Source organism: Gopherus flavomarginatus, chromosome 14 (genome assembly GCF_025201925.1).
Source record: "Gopherus flavomarginatus isolate rGopFla2 chromosome 14, rGopFla2.mat.asm, whole genome shotgun sequence".
Taxonomy (NCBI): domain Eukaryota; kingdom Metazoa; phylum Chordata; order Testudines; family Testudinidae; genus Gopherus; species Gopherus flavomarginatus.
In genome coordinates this window covers 7649098-7674855 of record NC_066630.1, presented here as the reverse complement: position 1 = coordinate 7674855, position 25758 = coordinate 7649098, and the positions used below count along the sequence as shown (strand labels likewise).

General features: G+C 43.2%; 1 long non-coding RNA gene across 1 annotated transcript; it reads left to right on the top strand.

Moving 5' to 3' along the window:
* The first annotated feature begins 245 nt into the window (after positions 1-245).
* Positions 246-25558, top strand: LOC127034464 (uncharacterized). Its single transcript, XR_007769398.1, has 3 exons — positions 246-564; positions 20149-20278; positions 24612-25558. It is a non-coding gene; the product is annotated as an uncharacterized LOC127034464 (long non-coding RNA).
* The last annotated feature ends 200 nt before the right edge of the window (positions 25559-25758 follow it).

The window sequence follows — 25758 nt, the reverse complement described above, 5'->3', positions numbered from 1 at the left end:
CTCCGAAAGCCACGGGGGCTGTTTGTACACAACTATGAAAAAGGGGAAAAGCGGCTCGCGCTGGAGTGCGAATCTAATTTAAAAATGTAGCAGCAGTGAAGCTCGCCCACTTAAAAACCCAGTTTCTTATTTCTTTTGAAGATAGACAGGAACATGGGCAGGATGTTTATACGGCGAAATGTAAACATCGTCTCAGGGGTTCTTTAATAAAAAGAAATCAGAAAGAAAACTCCCTGGTAGTTCGCATAGGGCCCCGTGCTGCGCCGTATAAAATAGCGCCCGTCGCCTGATTTGCTGCCGGGTTAGACTTTTGTTGTTGTTTGTTGTTGTTGTGATATAAATGTGTGTTGATTTTTTCAGCTATGCCCAGACTTTGATCCTCAGAAGTAAGGGATCTCTCTCTCTCTCTCCTCTGTCTCTCTCTGTCTCTCTCACACACACACACACACATACACACCACATGGGGGGGCGAGGAGGAAAAGGAAGGCAAAGCCTTCCTCAGACCCCCACCCCCCAAAAGTCTGACCACCTTTTCATCAGTAAAGCTGTCACTCACTAATCAAGGTAAGTCACTTTAAACTTTTGTCACCTTCTTACCAGGCGCGCGTGGTAACTTTAGCACAATTAAGCTGTGAGAGGGGCTTGTGCGGGGGGCGGAGGGGGGCTTTCACAGTTCATCGCTAGAAACTGAGCAGATGTGCTGGCTGTTGCCGTTTTCTTTCTTGTCAAGATGGAGGGGGGGGAGCAAAGGCCAGATAGTACGAAAAAAATCCAACTGAGTTTGTGCTGCTGCTGCCTGTTCTCGGCTCTGCAAAGTATCTTAGCCGAGTGAAAGGCTGAAACCCTCTCCGCCTTCTCTCCTTCCTCCTTTAATTCCCCCTTCTGCCCACATTCGCTTTTAAGGGTTTTATGATAATTTAATACCTTTTAAAAGGAAGATAGATACTGATCGAGTTTCCAAAATCCCTGTTAACGTTATTTGCAGCCAGTCGTTACTAGCCTCTAGGGCGCCTGACACATCTGTGATACCACCAACAGGGATTTCACATCAGGATTCTTTTCTTCCTCTTCTTTTCCTCTTGCAACGCTCAGAAGCAATCGCCAGCGTTTGCAAGGGGGTAGCAGGACGTGTGTTTCCAAGGGAAACAAGCGCATTTCGGGACTTTTGCAGCTCAGTTCAGATCTGTCAGTGTGCCTCGGTATATAGTTGTGTGTAACTGGCCCTTAAACCGTGCTAACAATACAGAAAAGTGAAGCATCGATGACACGGTATGCACTGCAGAGAATGCTTTGCTGGTTGGGATTTCACAGCTGGTAAAATGCCCTAAACTGCAAGCGAGAAGGAAAGCTCTCTAGTAAATAGCCTGGATTCAGGGCCTGGGTTGCAGGATAATCCACATATAACTGCAATGTGTCAGGGGGCTTTCTGTTTCTATATGGCCTTCTCCTCCGGCTATAGAAACACGGTGAAATGTTCCCATAAATTGATATTATACGGAGAAGGGACCATCCCCCAGCACGGAAAATCTCGTCCCACATCTCCATCTCAAAGCAGGAAGACACATGGTTTAAAATACCATTCTATGCCAGAAAAAGCACAGAGCACAGGGGGATAACAAATAATCAGTGTATCGTGTGTTGTTCCTCAGTTTAAAACAAAAAATCAGACATTTCCCCAGCTCTTCTTCAGTAAGTGAGCATATGCTTTCTCTGTTTACAGATCCCAAATTTATAATGCGGCATAACCTTCTTAAATCAGCCTTTAATTTTCTTATAAGCATATCTAAGCTATTTTTCTCTATTGCAGTCATTGTGTTATAGCTCAAATTATTGTTTGTCTCGATTTCTTTAAAGTATGAAATCGCATTGTAGGTACCTTGCTCCCTCTCCCTTCCTCTCTTCCTGCGTCCCTCCCCCCCCCGCCACTTTGCTTGAAAGAAATATAAAGAATGAACTTGGAAATTAAACAATTCAGAACCCAGATTATATATGTCAATTCCAGAATTCTAAACAAGGGATGCAAGGTATTAAGATCTTTTGCAATTGTTTCTGGGGTGCTGCTAAGGACACATTACAAATAAAATTCTAGCTTTACTGCTTGCCCTGCAGTTCAAGTTAAAATGTTGGTGGTAATTTACGTGAGGAAGTATCTCCACTATTGTATCAGGAAAAAACAATCAGCTGGAGCAAACATGACGCTTGTTTCAGCAGTCTTAACGAAACGATTTTCTTTAAAATAAAACAATCTTTTGCTTAATTGTTTTCTTTGTTTCCCCCAGTGACTTTTGGGAGTGTGAAGATTTTTTTCCGACGCATTTATCTTGTAAACTTAAAAAATATATATAATCTGCTCCGTATTTCATAGACCTATCTGTGGGAAAGAAAGAAATATTACATAGTTTTATGTAGTAAACTAACCCGTGTATTTAGTAAATAGCACAGGGATTTTATTTTACAATAAATTAACCCTCAGTGTCACTCTTATTATAGCCTGAGAGGACCATGTTGTTAGGTAACTTGTTATCTTCAGTGGTTTGTTGGTTATAAAATGTCAAAATTATTCAAAATATGGACAAGACCGGATTCTTGAAGGGCAAATAGAATATGTCTTAAATTCCTGCTCTAGAAAAATGTCAGGCTGGTGATTCGTGTAGATTCATATTTTCCTGTATAAAACAAATAAAATAAAATATAAGATTCCCCCCCACACACATCTGTGGTGCCGTCAGCAAAATAAACTAGATGGGGGAAATATTTTTAAAAGACAATAAATGCTCCAAATTATATGTTGCCACTCTGATGCAGATTTCACATCAGACGATTGGACTAAAAAATAGCCCAGTGGGCCTGTAATGTTTCTTTAAAAAAAAAACAACTTTATTTTCGAATTAATTTCCAAAGACATTTCTTTCTCCTTTTTTAAAATCGGCAGTGCTTTGTGTAAAAATAGACAAATCTGAGCTTTCTTCCTTTTCCTGCACTGAAGGTATTTTTACTAGCTAATTGCTTAAGTGAACTAGACTCTGCAACAAACCAGCCTGTAATCCGAGTATGGAAATGTATATAGGTAGTATTGTTGTAAGAAGACTGTGCAGTTGGGTGCTGCTTTGCTAAGAGGCCCATGTGTTTATCCGAGCGCAGACCACCCATGGAGAGGGCAGAGACACGCGTGCGTCCTCCTCCCCACTGCCCCTGCTTTTCATTAACACCAGGGACTTCAGTTGGAGAAGCCCGCCCCCCTACTTCGCTTTCTGGAGGCGATCGCCCAAACTCCTTGCTTTAGCCCAGTGCAAACGGATGCCTAAACGTTTACATAAGGTAGGAGGGGAGGGAGCGATGGGGCTGATTCAACCAGCGGGTTGCAGACGGAGGGAGGAGGGCTGGCATTTTGTTAACTTGTAAATAGTCCAGCCTAAAAGGTGTTGACAGGAGGGGGCACTATTTGGGGGGCTCTTCGGGCAGCTCCTTTGCATCTCCTCTCTATAATAAGCTGTCCAGAAGAGGCTCCTCCAGGGGGGAAAGCCCGGGAGACGCTTGCTCCCCATCCCACCTTTAAGAGCCCAACGGCACGTGTGCAAAGCAGATTAACCAGCGAAGGTCTGGGCAAGGCTAGGGGAGAATGCAGCGCCCTCAGGGCAGTTCTACCAGCCGCAATCTGGTACTATTATTAACGGTCGGACCCGGCGCCGTTTTCGGTCTCACGCACCATCCGCGTTGTAGCGTCTCCGGGTAGGGGGAAAAAAAACCTCTTTAAAAGCACCGTAAGTGAGTTCATGCAGGAAATATGTGGCGGAAAAGACAAGCTTTCCCGGAGCGCCGCTGATTTCCCTGGAGACCAGCAAGGCAAGAAAACCAGCTTTAGCAACCCAGGCTTGGCCACAAGAGGTTAAAGGCAGAGGGTAGCAGGCCATTGGGCGGAACAGGATTCAGATGCAGGTCCATGCCGTGAGAGTGCAGCCAGGATATAACTAGCCACACAATGCAGCATCCCCACACCCAGGCATACATAAGCCATTCCCTGGTTCCTTTCTGCTTGGGGAAAGTCACCCAAAACCCAGGGCCTACTTTCATCCCTCCCATCACTCTTATTGGTTTCAAATCAGCCCTGATCGGAACCTCTGACTCCATAATTGATCCTTTTATTCATTTATCTAGAATGTGTGGTTCCTATTACACAACACATACCTCAAGTATCAGAGGGGTAGCCTTGTTAGTCTGGATCTGTAAAAGCAGCAAAGAGTCCTGTGGCACCTTATAGACTAACAGATGTATTGATTACATGCATCTGAAGAAGTGGGTATTCACCCACGAAAGCTCATGCTCCAAAACGTCTGTTAGTCTATAAGGTGCCACAGGATTCTTTGCTGCTACAACATATACCTGTACATATACAGGTTTCCGCACACGGCTGTATACATCTGCGCCCTGACATGTTATGAATGTATGAATATGGTTTTCATGAACAAAAGTAGACGGCCTCAGTAAAATGTTATCCTATATCTACACAGACATCGATGGGATCTTACAAGCGTAGGTTCCGAGTTGAGGCTGAGTGAAATCCATAAGGGTTTAGGGGAACGTGAAGATTGACCCCGAGTTTTGGGGCGACTTTGCACAAATAACCGCCGCTGAGTTGTCGAATCCAGCTGCTGTTGGTTCTACTGGAGCATAAATGCAGCATTTAAGGCCTCCTGGCAGCTGTATGTTAGGGAGAAGTTCAAGCCTTGGTCAGAAAAAAGGATTGTGCTTTTCAGCTGCCTGGTCCCGAGGTTGCCCCAAAGCGCACAGTTTCCATGACGTTGTTCAATGAAATATTTGACAACATCACAGCGCAGGAATTTACAGCCCTCTTGTAGCGCAAGATTTTTGGGGAATTTGCTGGCAGGAACAGCCCCTCAAACAGAAACCAGTTCCCGATATATTAACCTTCAAACGTTACTATTTAGCTCCAAGACACAATCGCTTCCCACAGAGGAGACCTTTAAAATGTCTCCGTGTATTTATATCTTCGCTTACGGGTGGGTAGCTAGAATGCCTTCCTTTGACCATTTTCTCGCTGGCTGGAACTCAGATCTGCGTAGCCTACCACGGCATAAATAGAGAGGGGAGGGAGGGAGAGAGATTCAGAGGGCGAACTCCGCAGCCTGCCAAGATGTTACTGAATTGCTAAGCTGCGAAGTGGCTAAGGTTGCTTCTCTATATATGGGCCAAAACAAAAAACAAAAAAACAAACCCTCAACTTGTTGCAAAGCCCAGAGCCAATCTCAGCATCCAGCGGGAAATCTTAGCAGGATTTCACCTTTAGGTGATATTATTTCAGGCAATTCTGCCCTCACTGAAATTCAGTGCGGTCAGGATCGGGCCCTGCCTTGAGGCAGAAGTTGGTGCTTTTTGATAAAACATGTTCGCTTCCCCTTAGCCTCCACATGCTGTACTTTCGGTAGATCTGGCCTAACCACCGCTAGATTCAAAAGAAGCTTTGTCCCGCACTCCCAGACTGGGGCAGACTTCCGCAGTGAAAGGAGCTTTCTCGCTTCGAGGCGGGTGTATCAAGTAGTTGGGTGCAAGAGAAAACACAGAAGAGCTGTAAATACTCTAAAATAGAGAAAGGGAGATTAGACTGAACCCTCCTGCTACAGCCGCGGACAGGGCACTCTTATTGGCAGGTATTTGGAGGGAAGTTATTTGAGGTCGGATCTTGCAATCCTTTCTCAGGCAAAGTTCCCAGTGAGCCTGCAGGATCGGGTCTGTCTGGACTCTAGTCTGTTATCTCACCGGTCCCCAGCTTGTTTTGTTTTATAACCTCCTTTCTCGCGATCATTTGTTGTTCGGGCTGGGCTTTCCCTTGGTTAAATCAGGGGGCAGGATCTTGCCTCTTTCACCTCTTGCAAGGTGACGCTGCTCTGGGTCATGCGTTGTGTTCCTCAGCAAATCCTCTCTTCAACCAACCCAAGAATCCCTTCAAGACAATCCTTATTTCCCATGATTTTTGACGCTATTTTCAGAATAAGCTGCTGCATGGAAAGTGCAGTGTTATTTAAAGAGAGGAGAACACGCTGACAAAAACAGGGTTAAAGGATCCTTTGGGGAAAATAAATATTTATATAAATCAACGTAGCACACCAAAAGATGCCTTTCTAACCCCAACGAGCGTTATTAACCACACAATAGTCTTGATCTGAGTAACTTCTTGTCCAGAGAAATGTTTGAGTCCCACGAATGGTTCAGATAAGTAATCTCTTTTACTTTCCTATGTGTGCCGAAGGAAAATAATTCGAAAGGAGCTAAATTGGTTTGCTGAATGAAGATAAAACAGCAACAGAGTCATTAGAAGGAAAATTATTCTTGTAGCATGAACAACTTTAATCCTTTCAGAGCAAGGTTTTATAAACTGTATCTTCCTGCCCCCGAATTATGCTTGAATTTATTTTCAATTTTTGCCTTTAGAATCAACATGCATTTGAAATGCCCTAATCCAAATTTCAGGTGGTTGCAAAAGTAAATGACAAAATGCATCAAAGACAGAGGATTTTGATTTTATGTGACTTGGGGAAATGGCTGCATTTGTTGTTTGTGGACAAGGGAAATTGTTTTAATTGTTGTGGTATTGCAAGAAACTTTTGTTTCCCCCTTTGCAAAGCTTACACCATTTTGTGGGTTTTAAAAGTCCTGCTCTATAGTTAGAGTTTGGGACCGAAAAGGAAATACTGTTTTGTATTTATTCACAGTTAAGCGAAGGGAGGAAAAGCTTTTCTAATATTCAGAGTGAAAAGAATTAATACAGTATATTTCCATTCTATATCAAGGACAAGTGAGCGTGTTGATTTTTCTACTAATGAAATAGCTTAATGGGATGCAAAAAATGTAAAATAACCAAATAGGTTACAGAAGTTCCCAGGAGTTGATTTACATGTGCTCTAATTGCTCTATTTGACAGTAAGAGTCTTCCTAAAGTGTTAATACCTAGCTGATTAATATCCAAATTAGTTCTCTCAATAAGTGACGTCTTGTTGTCCAGAAGCACAATGTATTGGTACAATCGTACGGAAATATCAACACGACTTTGAAAAGTTAAAGAAGATAAGGAATTATATGAGCCGAAAACTAGATCCGAGTTTCTGATAGTTGAGGCGTTGGTCCAAAGGAGAAATACAAATCACCGCATCAGCTTATGAGATCAACCGTGTGCTGATTGTCCATACCTAGAGAACATACCCGAATGCACATGTTTAGAGCAGGGCGGCACCATTACATGCAAGACAATAGGGACTTCATTAACCTTTTCTCGGGCAGAGGTGGGGTGCATATCGACTATTTGGCAGGCACAATCTGTGCGTTATTGTGACACCTTATCCCGCCTGCAATCTTTTCGTGAGAGCCCTCTAGCAGGCTTTTGAACCAAGCGCCCTCCTCTCATGTGGAGTCAGAGAGGTCAGTGGAAGAGACCAGAGCTACGTTAGAAGCAGGATGTTGGGTCCCTATGTTCCCATGAATGCCGATGAATCTCCCCCGAAGCCTGGCATCCTGGGGGAGAGATGCTCCAGGCGAACGAATTGGGGTCCCTGGACTTTTAGAAGGATGCTGTGGGGACTCTTTGAGGGAATACATTACAGCAAACTTTGAACTCTCTCAGTGGATGGGGAAGTCCAGTCTGGTCCCCCCAACAACAACCAAAGAACCTTTCCACGCATTGTGTCCAATCAAAACTCGCCAGTTACCTGGAGCACTGCAGAAAGCCCCTTTCATAGATTCATATACTCTGGGACTGGAAGGGACCTCGAGAGGTCATCGAGTCCAGTCCCTTTCACCCCAGACTCACAGGCTGGCAGAAACTATTTCCAGCTAAGAGGTTTGTTCATACCAAAGTGTCAGTGGTGTCCCTTGGCTGACAACATTTCCGTGCGGAATGGAATGAGACGAACTCCCCTGAAATCTTATTTTAAACCCTTTCCATACTAGAATTCAAAGCCTTCAGACAAATATTCCATCCTCCACTTCCCCTTCCGGCGGTTACCAGCTAGAGTGTAATGTAGAAAGAGTTTAGTATCCTTAACCCTAGGATGTGCGTGGAATGATCGTTCGTCAATAGGATACAATCACCTCTCTTGACTAGCTAAGGATCGTAGCGTGTATTGAACTGTAATAAATTAATCACGCGCAAATACAAACGTTTTTAGACTAATCCCAAGAGATAACCGAAAAGTCCTGACATATTTCATCCACCACCCAAAGAATTCCTTCAGATAGGAAGCCTTTGTATGAACTATAGGTAGCAGTCAGCGGTAGATGATTATGGCATTTCAAAAAAGCCACTCCCAAAAGGCACATGTAAATAAATGCATGCTGTAGACCTGCTGTGCATGGTGAGCTTTTGTGCTCACGTATCTATGGAGTAAAAGCAGGAGGAGATTTTCGATAAAACGATCAGTCAAAATACATTTCAGTGCAAACTCTACCCTCAATGTCCTTTTCTATAAGCCAGGCTAATACAGATGCACGTTGTTTATAACTGCCTTAAGGACAGATCTCCGTCTGAAATTCCCCCTGTATACAATTATCAGCAAGCAAGGCATCCGGGTGAGTTAGCCACCTGCTAAGAGAAGGCTCCTATAAATTAATCCATGATTTACCTTTCACAGAACTAACGGATTCTCTACCCCCCACGCCTTGTGGGTGCTAAATACAGCCCCAGGCAGCTCTCTAGCAAACTATCCAGAGTTCTCCAGCTCTCTAGGCAGAAAGATAACCGGCTAGATAGCGACATTCATGCATCTTTACTGTCTGGTGGCAATAGGGAGGTTCTGCAATTGTTTTGCAGTCTGATTCGTGAAGGCTTAAGACTCAGTTTTCCAACTGACCCAGCCTTGGTAACGTCACACTAACTGGGGGGAAAGCGTATGTAAATACTCCTCATATAAGGAACGTTTATCATCAAGTGCTGTGCTTAAAACAATGCCTCTTTGACGTACTGTCATTGTCAGTGATTAGAATATGAAGAAATAAATAGAACAATAGAAAATGAAGCTTATAGACAATGATGGCAGGTCCTGTGTTGCAAAGCCCGGCATCGGGGGAATAACCTGTAGTCCCTCTGCTATTCCTTTCGGTGAGGAGTTGCAGGGCTGGGCGCTGAGACCGGGTATCCACATACGTATGTGGCAATCCAAAGGCTGCTCCCTTTGGTGCCAACCGGATTAGGAGGCGGGGTAAAGGTTAGCCCCCTGAGTAAGAGAGTTATTGACATCAGTGGTATGGGCTGGATCCCCTCACACTTCATTTCTCCTTCAAAGCATGTTCTTTCCCCTGGCCTTACTATGTCCCTTGGCGAAAGGACACCAGAACAACACCTTGTTTTGAAAGATTCCTTTAAACAGGCCAGAGGGTCAGGGGTAAAGCACATTAAATAAACCTCTCCCTGGACCCCATCCTGAACACCGCTATGAGGCCCACACTTTCTCCTTTTGCAAAATGGGGAATAGCAAACCCGCCCCCTCGGATAAACTAGTTAGTTAGCTGTGCAGAGCTGGGGTAATTTAAAGAACTAGGGATTATTCACTATTCTTTTGCTACAGTAAAGTTGGGTATGTTTGGAAGGATCAGTAGATGGTCACGTTGTCAAGACTCCATTTAACCCCGCCCCTTTTAATAATTGTAATCAGAAATGCAGGCAGAAATAATTTTCCATATTAGAATTAGCTTCCACCTGATGTTGATCCTGCAAAGCTCAGCCAGGCAGAATTTCTGTTGAGTTTAGTGAAAGTTCTGCTTCCTCTTGGGATGCAGGATTGGGCCCCTCTCTAAAGCTAGTCTCTCTCTGACAGTGAGTGAAACCAGGGCCCCATTCAAATCTATGGCAAAACTCCCATTGATTTCAGTTGAGCCAGGATGTCACCCAGTGCATGTATTTTGGGCGTAGGTCCATACACAGAGCTGGATAATATTACTCCGCACCCACCGATAGTTAGTTTCACCGATTATAGATTATGCTGCCAATTAACATTTGGTGATTTTTATCTTCTTGTTTCCATAATAAATCTCAAATTTAAACTATATACAGAAATGAAGGCAAAGGACGCCTGGACGCCTATCTGCTGTGTAAAGGATGCAAAACTTTTAACATATCATGCCTAAGCAGGAAAATACAGTTTTCTCTTCTTACCCTCCTTTAAGGCTAAGCAATTGTTCTTGGTGGAATCTATCCAGCGCCTTAACGCAGATATTATCTTCAGACTGGCTTTTTTTTTTAAGGTCAAGGATTGATTCCCATTTGTCGTTCATCATTTAATCTGAATAGGCGAAAGCCTGCCGCTTTAAACGATATGGTGGTGGTTTTCACCACAGTTTTAGCGTTTAATTATAATTATAAGTAATGTTATGGAGTCCCCACTATGCGAACAGACACAAGTATATTATAAGCACATACCCCCAGTCTGTATCAAACTAGAGGGGCAGTGCTTGTTAGAAATACAACAGTTTGGACAATCCTATCGCTCATTTCCTATACAAGTAATCATTGAAACGGTTAATCTCCTTTTAAGAATTTGTGTCAGGCTGAGTATATATGCATTGTTTTTAACACAAAAGAACACTCTAAGAAATTACTCCGGAAAAAAAATCCTCAAAGGATTTGATTAGGGTTAATTCAAATGGAAACATGAAATTTAGAAAAGCAGATACAGGAGTCTCTGCAAAAGACTGGTATTTGTTTCTGGAGTGACTTGTGCTCTGCAATAAAGCAGTTGTTTTTTCCATGAGTCCACGTAATTATAGGGTCTGATACATTAAGTTTTCCCATTCTGCGTTTATATTTCGTATGTCTCTCCGTCCGCACCAGGCAAACTTTGTAGAAATTTATTGAAAATGCAAAATACCAACCCTTAAATTCTATGGCTTTCTCTTTAATCGCACATTAGTTTTTAAAATATCTCAGTGGTTGGAGGGGAAAACACTCAGGTCCTGACAGCTAATCTCCCCATCAACTGCATCTCCAGTCTTTAAAATATGCCTCCAAAATATCATTTTGCAACTAATCCAATTAAAATCGGTAAATCAAAGAGAGATCGAGGCAGAAAGTTTAATCTTATTGTTTTGTCTGTCTCAGAAAGCACTGCCTTAAACAACGGAATTTGGATTGATATCTTAAAGGCGTAAGAACAGTGAATGAACGATACATTAACCGTGTTTTACGCTGAGATAATTTTTCTGACATTCTGGGAATTCTACGGCGAAAAACAAAAATCGCTGAACATTTCCCCCCTGGAGAGTGATATTATTTGAATATTATAAATCATTAATTTAAAGCATCGTCAACGATCAGGAAATGTATCCTTTGAGCGGGAAGGTCCTGGATGAAATTGTTGTCCTAAAATATCTGCTGGGTGTTGGTTTAAAATGATGTTAGGAATCTCCGCGCAGAGGTTTATGAATGTAGCTCTCAATTATCGCATTCGTTTCCAGACACAGTTGTTAAAGCGACTACATGTCGGGGTGCAGGGAGGTGATATCACCTCGATTCACCGGGTTTAAAATCACCCCGAGCACCGACAGAGCGTTTTCTCCGCCGAGTCTCAAACGAGTGCCGCCTTCTTTTCTATCCCATAGCCTGCAGCTTGGTATTTCGAGCGACCCTGGAGGGTGAGATCCCTCCTCTTTACCTAGCTACTCCCAACCGCCTCAATCATGCTGAAATTTCCAACGCCAGGCTGGGAGATAAGGCAGAAAGTGATTGCAAGGCGGCCTGGGTTCCTGGTCTCTGCAGAACAGAGCTTCCCCCCGGCTCAGCCACCAGAAATGGGTGTAAATCAGAATCAGCACCAGGGGTTGCTATTTGCCTCTTCGCTTTGGAATCTCGTTTAAGGCCACAACTTTATATTACGCGGTGGAGGAACCTGCGCACTGGATTGAAACGCGCGAGTCAAAGCAGAACTGAGCCCTGTTTCGCGCGGCTGAAAGGGCTGATTCTGAGCAGCCCTGAGCGAGAAATATTTGCTCAGAACTGCCCCACAGTGAGAGCAGAAATTACAAGGAGGCAAACTGCAGCAGAGACTTCTGTATGTATTTATTGCAAAACCAACAGGAGGGCAAAATGCTATGCACTTAAACCGCACACAAGCCCTTGTCTATATAGCTACGGCATCTGAGGAGGGGTTGTGTCATATTCACAGAGGAATTAAACTCCCCTGCTGGATATTAAAGCAGTATCAAGTGTTTTGATTAAAACAAATATACGCGTGTTGTGAAATTAGCGCAGGGATGTCATAAAGGAGGGTTATCACATAGGGGAAGCGTTTGAGACTGCAGAGCTCTAAGAGAAGCCATGTGTCTGATTTGCACAGATTTCACTTAACTGAAAGAAGCCATTTCTCTGGAATGTTCTCCAAGGTCACCCTGCAACTGTAAAGTGTTTGATTCAGCTGTTTGAAGAAAACAACAGCATTCTGCAGGTAGATAGATTAGACCCGCACGGACACAGGTAAATTTCCCTCCGAAACTGTCAAGGGGGAAGAAGAAAGGAGGCAGAGAGCGAGCACAAAAAGCCCCCACGTGTAAAACAACCAAATAAATACCGATCACCTCACTTCAGAAGGAGCAGTTTCAGTTGTTCCTTCTCTGTTTCTCTCCCCAGAGCCAGCTGTCAGAGCAAAGCAACGTACCTAACCCAAAGGAACTGTCACCAGAGCTTGAATTCTGCATACAGTGTTGAATCCAGAACCTTAGATACTCTCTGAAGTTGAGGGATAAGAATGGAAAGAGACTGAGAACAAGGATTTTTTTTTAAGTTAACCTACCAAAGTTTTGCTGTACAGGGATAGTTTGGCTGTGTGAGAACGCCAATTGAAGTAAAAAACACCAAAACAGACTTTTGGAGGTGGGGGATCAATTGTGGGGGTATATCTAGCTATATCGTGTATGTATTTTAGTATATATAGACATTGAATGAATGTCTATATATATTTTTAAATACTTACTTGTAAACCTATATAAGTAAGAAGTATTGAGAAAGAGAGAGACGTGTACACACATTCATTCATACACGGAAGGCAAGCTAATATGCTCGCTGAAAGCAATGAAATGGTCTCTACATTCACTTTACTGGCTTAGTAGGTGGCCGTGTATATTTTTGTTGAGTGGTGTTTATGTTAGTAAAAAAGGATGAGATTACAAACAGACCACTGAATGCCCTGAATTTTGCTGCTGGATTGGTAAATTGTATAAGTAATCAGTTTCTGTGAGCAAATATGATTGTTGTAGTTTTCGCAGAAACACATTTGCATTATTTGGGGAGATTTGCAGCGTGTGGTTATTGCTGCTTTTGTCTTGCTCCAAGGGGTATAATATGTTTCCCATCAGCTCCTAAGAAAGAGACAGTCGAGACAAGGACAGACTAGCTTTGGTGCTGGGATTGGATTTGGAAAATAACTGGAAGTGCACAGGGAAGATGTATGAAGAGCACTCAGGTTTGCAGCGTGTTTGGTACAGTATCAAAGGGCCCGATGCTGCTTCCTCCCGTGGAGTAGGCAGGGCAGGATCAGGCATTTAAACACTCCTCAGGAGGCTCCCCCTACAGAGTTCAGAGTTCCCAGTTTCCCATAATCACGCTAACACATATTGGCACGTGGTCTTTCATGATCACGCCTGAAATAGTAATAACCGTAGAAGCCATGGGGTTGGTGAATACAAGATCTTTCCAGGACTATTTCAAGCAGACCCTCCCAAAGATTATCATCTGCTCCAAAATCAGGGGCCTCGCATACCCATGATTTCCCCACCATCGATGGCCAAATCGTTTGCCCACTCCCTTTAAATCACAATGGCAGGCAAAGGGCCGGATTCTGAGGTCCTTAGCCAGACACAGCTCCCACTGACCTCAGCAGCAAAGAATCCTGTGGCACCTTATAGACTAACAGTCGTTTTGGAGCATGAGCTTTCGTGGGTGAATACCCACTTGGTCAGATGCATGCAAAACGACTGTTAGTCTGTAAGGTGCCACAGGATTCTTTGCTGCTTTTACAGATCCAGACTAACACGGCTACCCCTCTGATACTTGACCTCAGCAGGGGTTTTTACCCTAACTGCAGGATCAGGTTCTTGAGTCTAGTGGGCTTTTCAATCAATCACCATCCCGAAACATTTAGGACGGCAGGGACCGCACCGAATTCGAACGTTTCTGTGGGATATTGGTACATGCGCCCGTACCAATGCGTTTGATGGAATCTCTTGCGTGCAGATTACTTTTAATAAACAGGATTTTTACAAACTTCCCCTGGCCTCATCTTTAGGTAGAAAATTAATTCAATGCCCACAAATGACGTCAGCCTTTTCCATATAGGTAAGTGTCTCCTTCGCTGGTTTCCTACTTTCAGTTTTGTGCGTAAAAAACTTCTCGACAAGAGGACATTGTTAAAGCAGGGCTGGGTCAGGGCAGTTTTAGATGCATTTGCTTTATTACTGTTGTGCTTCCTCATGGACTAAACTACAAAGAAAAAACGAAGTGTAAACAAGTCTGGTTTGAAGAGGATATTACCCAAAGTTCAGGAATGAGCGTGAAAGGTTCGCAGGCCAGAATGTAACAGAACAAGAAAAAAACAAAAGCATCTAAACAATAACCTCGGCATGCAAGAAACCAGATGGCTTTGCCGAGTGAAAGTTGCCTGTGAAACTCCTACACTGGGCTTGGTGGCAGAGATGAACGCAAAGCCCTCTCCCCCCCCGAGGTAGCGAACTTGTTCAAAGCCCAGGGAGTTAGATCCAATCATGACAACTGCCTTTTGAGCGGTTATCTTGTGTTCCTTGAGATTTTACCCTAAAAGGGGTCTCGAACCTCACTTGGTGCTAACGGTGCTCCTCGCTGGATACTTCATTTGTGTGATCTCTACTTGGTCCAGCCGGCTCTTTCAGGCGTATCGAGCTAAGGTTTAGTGCCTGAACAAGGCGTTATAAATATATAGACTATGCCTGAGTGTTAAGATTTTTTCTTTTTAAGGATAAAGAAGCCAATACAAGATCGCCTGTTTTGAAAGATGCAGAAAATCAGCCAAAAAGACACATGGCCTAATTTCCCCCAAACCCGAATCACCTCGCCCACATTTTCAAAGGTGACTTTATCCGACTTCCTTTGTTTTGTTTTTTAAAAAAACGGAGAAGTCTTTTCTCGTGAAACCTGCAATTTCTCCAGTTACATCGGAGTAATAATTCCTCCAAGTGAATCAAGAATGTATCAGTGAAACCCAAACCCACCATTCCGTCGGCATCTAGAAAGAAAGGGTCGGAGAACGAATTCTCCTTTGAACTTGCAGTGTTTCCATCCTCTTCTGGTTTTCCTGGACGGTTTTATTTCAAAGTGTGTTTAACTGTGGGCACAGTACAATCGGGCTGGGAGGTTTCCTGTTAATAATAAAAACGCTAAGCAGACATATTGGAATCTAATAAGTGAACACCCCCCCCCCACACACACACACACACCCTTCCTAGCACCAGTATCTAACCATGCTGCATTCTGGTTCCAGCATCCAGCAGCACTAGGGATGCTGTATCCCCGCTGTGCAACGTGAGGCAAAAGCAGATGAAAGTGATGTCACATTAATGTCAGCCAACAACTCTAGCCCACACAGCCTTGATTGCTCTGATTAATCTTGCCAATTTGTCTGTCAGCACTTGGCTAATCCGTAAATAGCCTTCAACAGGTGCTTTATGCTTCTGCCACATCCTTGTTTCTCCCCTCCCCAGTCAGCTCTCTTAGATGGGGACAGTGACTTTCTCCTCTTGAACTCGTGTGTGTGTGTGTGTGTGTTTTTTTAAAGAAAACTTTCAAGCTATTGTTTAGTCTGTGCAGGGGATGCGTTGGTTCTCCTGAAAGGAAGTCATGGCTCAGGGAGGAAATGTGTGAGAAACAATGGGGGGATTACCATGCTGCTTTCACAAATTTGGCAATACACAGCTACATCACAGCCTCCTCTTTTGCAAGGATCCCTCTCTCTTTTTGTGGAAGGGATCGATGCCTATATATTGTCTAGCTGAGCTGGAGCCCATAGTAAACAAGGCTTTAACTGGTGACTCCTACCTGGTCAATGTCCTAAGAGTGCTCTGGGTTCCGTCTTACATGGATATCCAGTTTGCTGATGCTCCAGTTGCAAACACCACAGGCTGTTGTCATTTGTTTTGACAGTGCTTGGCCAGTGCTCACAACGGAAGCAGTTTCTGCCCCGAAGATCATACAGCCTCAAGTTATGTTCCCTTTGCCCTGAGTGGCCCTCTGTGGATGTCACAGACAAGATCAAGTAAAAGATCCCAACCAAAGCTTGAGCTGGAGAGAACACATTGTACCCGACGCAATTTTATCCTACAATTAAACTGAAGGTCAAATATTTTCTTCGCTACGCTATCAGAAATTCCACCGTCTTATTATAGTGTATCTTTAGCCATAAAATACTGGTTGTATGGAAATAGAGGATTACAATTATTGTGTTTGTAGGATGCAATCTTGCCAGCTCTGGGATTTAGCACAGTAATCTCAAACACTGGTTTTTTACATTTAGGCAGCCCTATTAACTACGAAAGCTGACTCCGGAGCGCTTTACTCTTCCTACCAAGCGAACTGTGCTTACGTTAAACGGGTCGCTTGCACTTTTTAAACACTTTACCTCGTAGCAACCTCCCGTTGCAATTTATCTGGAGAATGCCTCGGTTTGTGAGGATTACTTTGACGCGCTTGGCTTTAGCATCCAGGACAGCTGCTCGTTTTTAAAAGACGAGGTTGGCGCTGCATTTTTCGGATCCTTTGCTCAGCGACAAGGGAACAGCGTCTTTTAAACTGGCTTCTCTGCAGGATCGCTAAGAGCCCGGGAAGTCAAGGGGGAAGGTTTCCAGGCACGTTTTCTAAGGTTTTGGATCATTCACTCTTAGAGCTTTGGATCAGACCCTAAAAGCCCCAATACACGCATGTAATAAAATACAATTCCTAGCTGCAAGTTCACCTCTTCACCTGAATTTCCTGTGGGTAGACAGAGCGACTATTTTCAAGCAATTATTTGATAAAATAAGATGATGAATCCACCTGTTCTGGGTTCGACCTGCAGTCTGAGGACATGTCAGGAAACGACTCGCAGCCCTGCGCGGTGCAAATATTTGGACGAAAGACAGGTAGGAAGGATTGTCCAAATGTTTACCAAAGGCTGTTGATAGCCTTGGGATTTATAACCATGTATAATCTCTGCTCCCCCCGCCCCAATTTCCCTAGCAGGTGCGTCTAGTTTGAATGTGACACATGCTGGGGGTGTGTGGTGGGAACGGGGGAGAGAGGAGAAAAGGTTACTACGCAGTTCTAGGCATTGTGATGGCTGTAGTCCTGAGCTTGTTTCCACTGAAGTCAATGGACAATCTCCTGTTCACTCCAATAGCTACTGGATGAGGGCCAAAGTCAATTTCAATGAGTCAAGGTCCCTGTTCATAATTAAAACCATCACTGGCATTTTTAAACTCAAGAAATGCATCTGTTTTTCTCAGCAGTTATGACAAAGATTGCAAAACTGGGTGTGCTTTTAGTCTTGAGAAAAGAGGACTGGGAGGGAGGGGACCTGGTTACAGTCTTCAAATATATTAAGGGCTGTAATAAAGAGGACAGTGATCAGTTGCTTCCATGCTCCCTGAAGGTAGGACAAGAAGGAACTGGATTAATCTGCAGCAAGGAAGATTTAGGTTAGATATCAGGAAAAAACTTCCTACCTATCAGGATAGATAAACTCTGGAATAAGCCTTCCAAGGGAGGTTGTGGAATCCCCATCATTAGAGGTTTTGAAGAACAGGTTGGACAGACACCCATCAGGGATGGTCTAGGATTACTTGGTCCTGCCTCAGTGCAGGGGGCTGGACTAGATGACTTTGAGGAACTTTCCAGCCCAGCATTTCTACAAATTGTAACAAATTAATTGCTCTGGATTACTTAGGGCTATAAAAATATTTATCACAACACTAACTGCAATATTGTAATATAATTCTCTCTAAATAATGACTTTTACTTTCCAAATTATATGTTAGGATTCTAAATAGACCAGTCGGACAATAAATTGTAGGGAAAAATCAAGGCAAAGAGAGACTAAGGCCCAGGTCCACAAAGGTCTGTAGACTCATAACTTGCCACTGAAATCAATGGATGCTACTTGCCTAAATACTTTTGAGGATCCAAGCCTGAGTGATTTGACCAATCACACAGCAGGCATTGGCAGAGATGGGAATAGAAATTAGCTCTCCTGACTCCCAGTTCAGTACCCACTCCTCTAAACCATGCTGCCCGGAGAGCAATTATTTTGTCAGCATAAATGTAAGTGTGTTTACTGAGAGAATCATTATGATTACTACTGTCATTATCACAGCCACACAGGAATTGTCATGATCAGCCCAGCCCATCTCCTCCAATATCCTGTTTAACAGCAGCCAGTCCCAATGCTTCAGAGGGAGGTGCAAGAAATTTACCAATAAGCACTCTTACCAATCACTTGCAGAAAATCACTAGCATACAAAATGAGAAAAATCAACATAACATTAAGTCACTCCAGTCTGGCAATTTCCCCGGCCTCATCCCCCTGGTTCTGGGTTTTAAGGTTTTACTCTGTGCTAGAAACACTAACATGACTTTAGCATGCAGCAGACTAGAGAGGATTTCAGAGGACGTGCTTTTTTTAGTAACAAACAGCAATCCTATCTGCTGCAGAAAAGCCTTTAATTCATTACAGCCTTGTACTACCACAATTTGCTGACTGCTCAGATGGGTGGACACAATGGCTCCATTGTTGTGTCTGAGGGAGATCCCACAATTGCACACTGTTGATTAAACGGTATGTTTTCTATTTTGTTATCTGAGTTATTTAAATGATTTTTCTAAGATAGGTGGGGGGGGGGGAGGCTTGCCCTCATTGTGTTGACAAAATGAAGGAAAATGGCTGGATTATTTATTTATTATGGGAACTGTGTATTTTTTTCTCCAGATCAGGGATTGAAGAATAAAACATAGGAGAAGGTATTCAGAACTCTTGTCAATTCAGTTTTTGTGCTCAGTGAAGTTTTAATGTATACTCAAAAAATTAAATCCTAGTTTAAATGCAAGTCTCAATGCAACCTCAAATCTGGAATCATGCCTCTATAATAATTCAAACTAATCTGGATTTTTCTTCCTCTCAAACTATTAATTAGCACTCACCTAAACAATGCTCTTAAAGAGCTTCCCAGATTATGCTGCTGGGCCATAAACCGACTCCAAGATATAGAGCTGTGATGGTGCCACAGAGTAACAGTCTGACCTGCTTGTGTAAATGGACACATAAGATGAGCCCTAGATCCTAGCCCTCATTGCAGTCCGTGAGGGGTATGGATCCGCATTCATGTTGCACTCCCTGTTAGTACCCAGCCCGGGGCCAGGGAAGCTAATGATCCACGAACAGACCAAATTCAGTGGTGAATCCTGGTTACGTGCCACCTCAGGCATGTTGCACATCTTTCTAAGAAGATTGAAGTCAGTGGGAACTTTACTCTGGATTTCAGTGGGAGCAATTGCGGGGTCTTCTACGGCAAATCACAAAGGTTAACTGTGGCTCTATCTTTATGGCAAGTGCAGCTGGGTTTCTGTAAACATCTGTCTTCATTATGACAAATGTGGTTGAGGTGTGCCTGCTCCTCAGCTTTCTTCACAACACAACCATGTATCAACCACATTCGTGCAGCGAATATTGGTCTCTACAACATGGTTAGGTCGAGGTAAGCAGCCTTGCATCACCCTAGTTGTGGAAACATCGTCATTTAAATTTGGCTTCCACCAACATAAGTGCCTCTCTATGTGGAGTCAATAACGTCCCCTCCCTGAGCAGCGTGGAGTCACGGTCAATGTAGTGAGGTCACTGCAGTGCTAGTGCAGATGCTGTGTCGACGGTTACTGACTTTCCGGAGCCATTGCACAATGCCCCACACTGACAATACAATCAATACAAGCACTTCTGGTGAGGATGCGCACCGCCGGCACAAGGAGCCACCTGCACACACACAAGTGGTTTGATAATGGTGGCTGCATGCCAGCGTCAGTTAGGTTGACATAATTTTGTAGTGTACATGTGGCATCATATCTACAACATTTCTTAACTTTAGGCCTCTGTTATGTTCCAGAGATCTGTACATCAGAGGGGATGCGGCAGGTGGGGAGAGGGCCGGAGACCCTCCTTGCATGGATCACCTCTTCCTTCACTGGATGGACGATCAAACGTGCAGGCTGTGGTACCAGAATATGCCCAGCACAGTAAGTGCAGCCTAGGGCTGTCATTCACAGTATGACTCTGTGGGTCATGTGGAAGGACTAGGCTGGGTAAGGAGTGGGCAGGACAGGGTAGTGGAAAGACACATCATCCCCTCACCCAATGGCCCAGCTGAATTTTCCATGGAGAGATAGTACAGGCCCCCAGCTCTCTTACCTTTTCTGCACCACAGCCATCTGGGGTGGGAACACAAGCCATTCTTACTGCAAGCCATGACGCTAATGAGATACAAAGTTAGAAGTACTGTATCGATGCCTATAGGGACACAAGATCTCTGTCTTACTTAGCCAAGTAATCTTACTGAGGTCAATGAGACTATTGCAAAACCAGTAGGATTTGGCCCAAGGTTAACTAAAGTAGAAACAAACTAGCTAGGGCTTTTAAATTCACTGAGTTTGGGTTGGAAACTGCAAGTGATAGTTTGTGGTCCAGAGCAAAGTGGTGGTTATATATATTTATTTTTTAAAGGGAACCATTGACAGACGAAAAAGTTTATATTCCACAGAATTTTACTGACTGATCTTCCAGGGAACATGCAGAATTTTATGGCCAAATTCTGCACTCGGTTTCCCTGGCGTAAATCCAGGCATGGGGCTGTATTATCTTATCTGATGATGCTGTGAAGGAGATGATCTGAGTGTCCCTGTCCTGTTCCCAGCCCCACCCCCTTTGTTGCCCCAGGACTGAACCCTGAACCTGCACAGAAACTTGCATAAGGCCTGAGGATGACTGGAGGGGGGAGGGCACAGAAGTCCCATGGAGACAGCTGTGTCTGCTTCTACACATGGATTTCAGGGAAGCAATCTGGGTATTACAATTGCCAGGGGAGCTCTGTATATTAATAATATTGAAGTCTTTTAATATGGGAGGAAAAATATCTTTCTTGGAAGGAAAGGAAGTTGAGTACAGAGTGGGAATAGACATAAAGTTGTACAGTGCGCTTTCCCCGAATATAAGATCATGGTGTATTTCTTGGTGTCACTTGTCTTACTGAGCTGGTTCGAGTTCTGTTAGAATGTGGATTGCTGAAAACTATTCCCCATGCAATGAACAGTTACAGTCCAATGCATGAACCCATACAAACCATTTTCATTCCAGCATGGAAACTGGGCACGCTGAGAGTCAGTCGAAAATAATTTGATGTGAAGTTTCTCGGAGAAATGTTTGTTTAAACTGGCATGGAAGGGCCAAATAACATGCCTTGTTCAAGAAATATCGGCATCAGAGGTCAATGAACATGGTCTCAATGCCTGCATATAATGGGTTGCAGTGACAGACCCTGTATCTACACCTACATTACAGCTGTTTGGAAAATATTAATTATTAATTATTATTCCATGAGGAAAAATATGAATAATAGAAAAATATTTGTATCCAAATTCTCAGTGCAGAAAATTGACTTTTCATTGCACAACAGAATATATATATGTGATTTTTATTTTATTTATTTATTTATTTACTTATTTTTTGAGGAAAGCTGACACTTCCTGTGAAAATATTCTTTTAATCAAAAAAATCATTTTCTGTCAAAAAAAAAAGTTGGAATAGAATTTTTTCACCACTTCTATTCTACATAGGAGCTGGGTGATGGGTTTAATCTCAGACAAACAAGGGTGAATGAGAAGGCAATGAGGAATAATTGGGAAAAGCAGGAACTCCTCACCGTTAACGAGTACAGCAGCAGAGAGGCTGATCCAGTAATTAAAGCAGTACTGTAAGTCTTGCGAGGCCGGGGCTCAATTCATGTTGCCAGATTCCCTGGGTGACCTCAGGCAAATCACTTGGCCTCTCTGTGCCTCAGTTCCCCATGTGTGAAATGGGGCAATAGCATTTTCCTACCTCATACAAATACATTACAAATTGTGAGCTGCTCAGTGATGGAGACCATAGATAGAAGGAAGGGATATTTGCAGCATGTGCTACACAAGTTGTAACAGCCTCTGGGGCAGCCTCTCAGCACTTATGTGGCTGATAAATTATGTTCTCATTGACCTCGGCAGCAGCACTGGGCATAGGTGCTGGAACTAGGGTTGCTGCCGCACCCCGTGGCTTGAAGAGGTTTCCATTATCTGCAACGGCTCTCAGCCCTCGCCCCCGCCCGCCCACAACACCAGCACTCTAAAAACTGTTCCAGCACCCCTGGCACTGGGGCAATATTTTCTGGGGCAACAATTAATTGCTCTCAAACAATTTCTTCACTGTATTATGAATATATTCCATATGGTCAGGCTACAAAGAGTCCCTCACTAGGGTCCATCTTTGATTAACTCATCGCACTAATTATCTGCAGTGCATTGTCAATGTGCATTTTACAAGTACGTGTACTTTAATAGCAAGACTGTAGAACTGGGAGTCAGGCATTTTCACTTCCATTCTTCACTCTGGCTCTGGGACAAAACACTTCACGGTCCCTGTGAGTCCATGAAATTTCCTCGTCTGTAAAGTGAAGTATTAATATCTACCTTGCCAGTGTGTTGAAAGGCTTAATGAATGAATGTTTGAAAAGCATGTTGAAATTTTTGGTACCTCACTGTAGAGTATTGTAAACTGGTTGGAGCAGGGGCTGTCATTGACTTGGGTTTTTATGTTCCCTGCACCATTAGGTCTCAAAAACACAGCCACAATATAAACAATACATACTAATCAGGATGATGAGGTCTAAATTTAGGCTCATGTTAAATATGCTGATTCAAATCTTAGTTCTTAAGATGTTGTTGAAGTTAGTATAAAATGTAAGGAAAAAGAGCAGAGATGAAGACCTACTGAAGCACCGTCTATAGGCACCCTGGATTATTATTACCACCTCAGTATATTTGTCAAATCTTCCCCCACCCATCTAGTTTTCCTTTATTTTCACAGAGCTTAAAGACCAGATCTTGCACTTACAAAAGACAATACAAAACATCTCTTGTCTTCAGTGAATGCAGCTTTAGGTCATATTGTGGATAAGGGGGAATACTGCAAAAAACATTTGAAAATTTTTGAATGAAACCCACAAGTTAATTCCAGTGGCCTTTGCGATGGCAGTGTTGCCTGCTAGACAGAGCGCTAGACTGGGACTCAGACTTGAATTCTATTCATGTCTCTGCCACTGCTCTGCTGGATGACCTGGGGCAAGACACTTTGCTGCTTTGTGCCTCAGTTTCCCATCCCTAAAATGGGGATAAATGATGCAGACTCTCCTTTGAGGTCTACTGATAATAATACTAGCTTTTATATAGTGCTTTTTATTTATTCAGTTCCCATGAACAATTGTACCAGTGAAATTTTATTTGCAAGAATGAGCCTTTCCTGCTGAAGATGACGTGTTGCCCTTGTACAGGTGTTCTTCTTCACTAAATGCATCAAGACCCTGATCGAATGCCCAACTTAAGTCACTAGGAATCTTTCCTTTGATTTCAATGAACATTAGATTAGGCCCTATGGTCAATTCCCTCCTCCTTACCCCTAGTTTGAGAGTTCTAAAATAAGCCACCTACATCCAGATTTAGGCATCTGAAAATCAGGCCATCATTTAGAGGTGCTGGGCACCCGCTACAGCTAATGAAATGAATGGGACACAATGCCTATATATGAATTTAGATGTAAAATTTTCAAGAACCTGCTCCATTTTTAGAAGTGAAAGTCAATGGGACTTAGGTTCAAAAGTGCCTATGGGCCAGACTTTGAAGGGCATTCCCATTGCACTTCTGAAAATCCCACCAGTTGCCTATGTATGTCTTTAGGTGCCTAAATACCTTTAAAATTCTGGCCCTCTACCACTTTTGAAAATGAGGTAGGCTTCTAAGTCATTTGAAAATGTTACTTTTGGTGTCTTAAGTTAGGCACCCAAGTTTGAAAACTTTAGCTTAAGACAATGTCTTGCCTTACAAAACTTAAGAAATATTCAACGCGCTAATATTGGTTGCATGGAGCCATGCTTATGTCATTACTTTAAGTTCATTTAGCTATGGTTCTTGTTAGCTACTTGATTATTGCATGAGGTAATATAGTTGCACAGGGTTTGCCTTGATTTAGTTAATCATTTCAGTGATGCATAATATAAAAAAAGGATAAAACAAATTGTCTCCATAAAAACAGAAAGCCAGCAATGGTTTCATGTCACATTTAAGCAAAAACATCTGTAATTGTCCCCACTCACAGAATGTGAAGCATTAATGGTCATCCTCCACTAAACTCAGTTTCAGCTCTGCTGTGCATTAGGGAAGGAAAAGTTAACACAATCCCAGACGGAAAGACATTGAAACAAGCTGCCCTTTTCTCTTCCTGCACTTTTGTAAGCTGCCACAAACAGATTTTTCCCCCTCTTCTTTACAGGTTTTTGGCCAGCCATCCTGACCTACTCTGAGGAATTTTCATGCATGAGGCTTTGAATTTGCAAGCGTGCTGTGTATATAATCTTTCTCTGAAGATCTTCTACAGTATAGTAATAGAGAGAGACTGATTGGATGATATGCTGCCCAAAGAATATCCAAAATGCACAACGTGTAGCTTCAGCCAATGGTGGTTATCGAACGGTAGCTGAACTGCATTTATAGGTTTCCCTATTTTCTCTGTGTAACTGTGGGGCACAAGTGTCAGTGTTCTAGACCATTGCATGACTCCAGTGGCTCTCCTGGTTCCAGTAGTTTATACTGGGCTTGAGCTACTGGTAGGGATTTCAATATCAGCACCCCAGCAGTGCACATATAGGGTGGACCGGTGAGGATTCTGGAGTACTAACTAGGCCTCCTTTGATTGCTGAGCAGACCAACCCAGCCTCTTTAATGCATTCTCACCAACAAGGACAGATCACAAATAATGGGTCGTCCCCTCACTAGTGGGAGTGGGATGGTTGCCCCTTAATCCACCACACTTCTGTTGGAAAATCTGTACAACAAAATGTTGTAGATTTCTCTTCCTAGCTCCTAGTGTATATTAATTGTATCAGGCTGATAATGAGATGAGCCTCAGTAACTGCAATGCTAAGTTGCAACCATTTTTCTTCTCAGAGATCTGTGAGTATGGAAGGCCGGGGTCATGTATATGCACTGACATCCTCCCTCTTCTCAGTTGTCTGGAAAAGCTGCTAGATTGAATTTTTGCAAAACAATATGCAGGAGTGACAAAGCAACAATTCAATATTTATTTCTGCTAGGCTCCTAATAGACCCCCTGTACGTACTCTGGCGTTTTGTCTTTATTATACTTTCTTTGTTACTTTAATCTTGTTGTAGTGAATGCTTCACCACTTTTTCCTTTCAGTGAGTGTGGAAATAATAATAATAATAATAAATGATCAAATTCCATGTCTTGGAGATTTTTCAAATTTGTCGCCATGACCATTAACGGGTTAGGTGAGAATTAGCATAATCAGTTTAGAAATGAGAAAACTGACATTAAAGGCCACATTTAAAACAAAAAATGGCCTCAAGTTATACACCTGAAATGTTGCACTCATGGTGAATGGGGAGGGAGAGACTGAG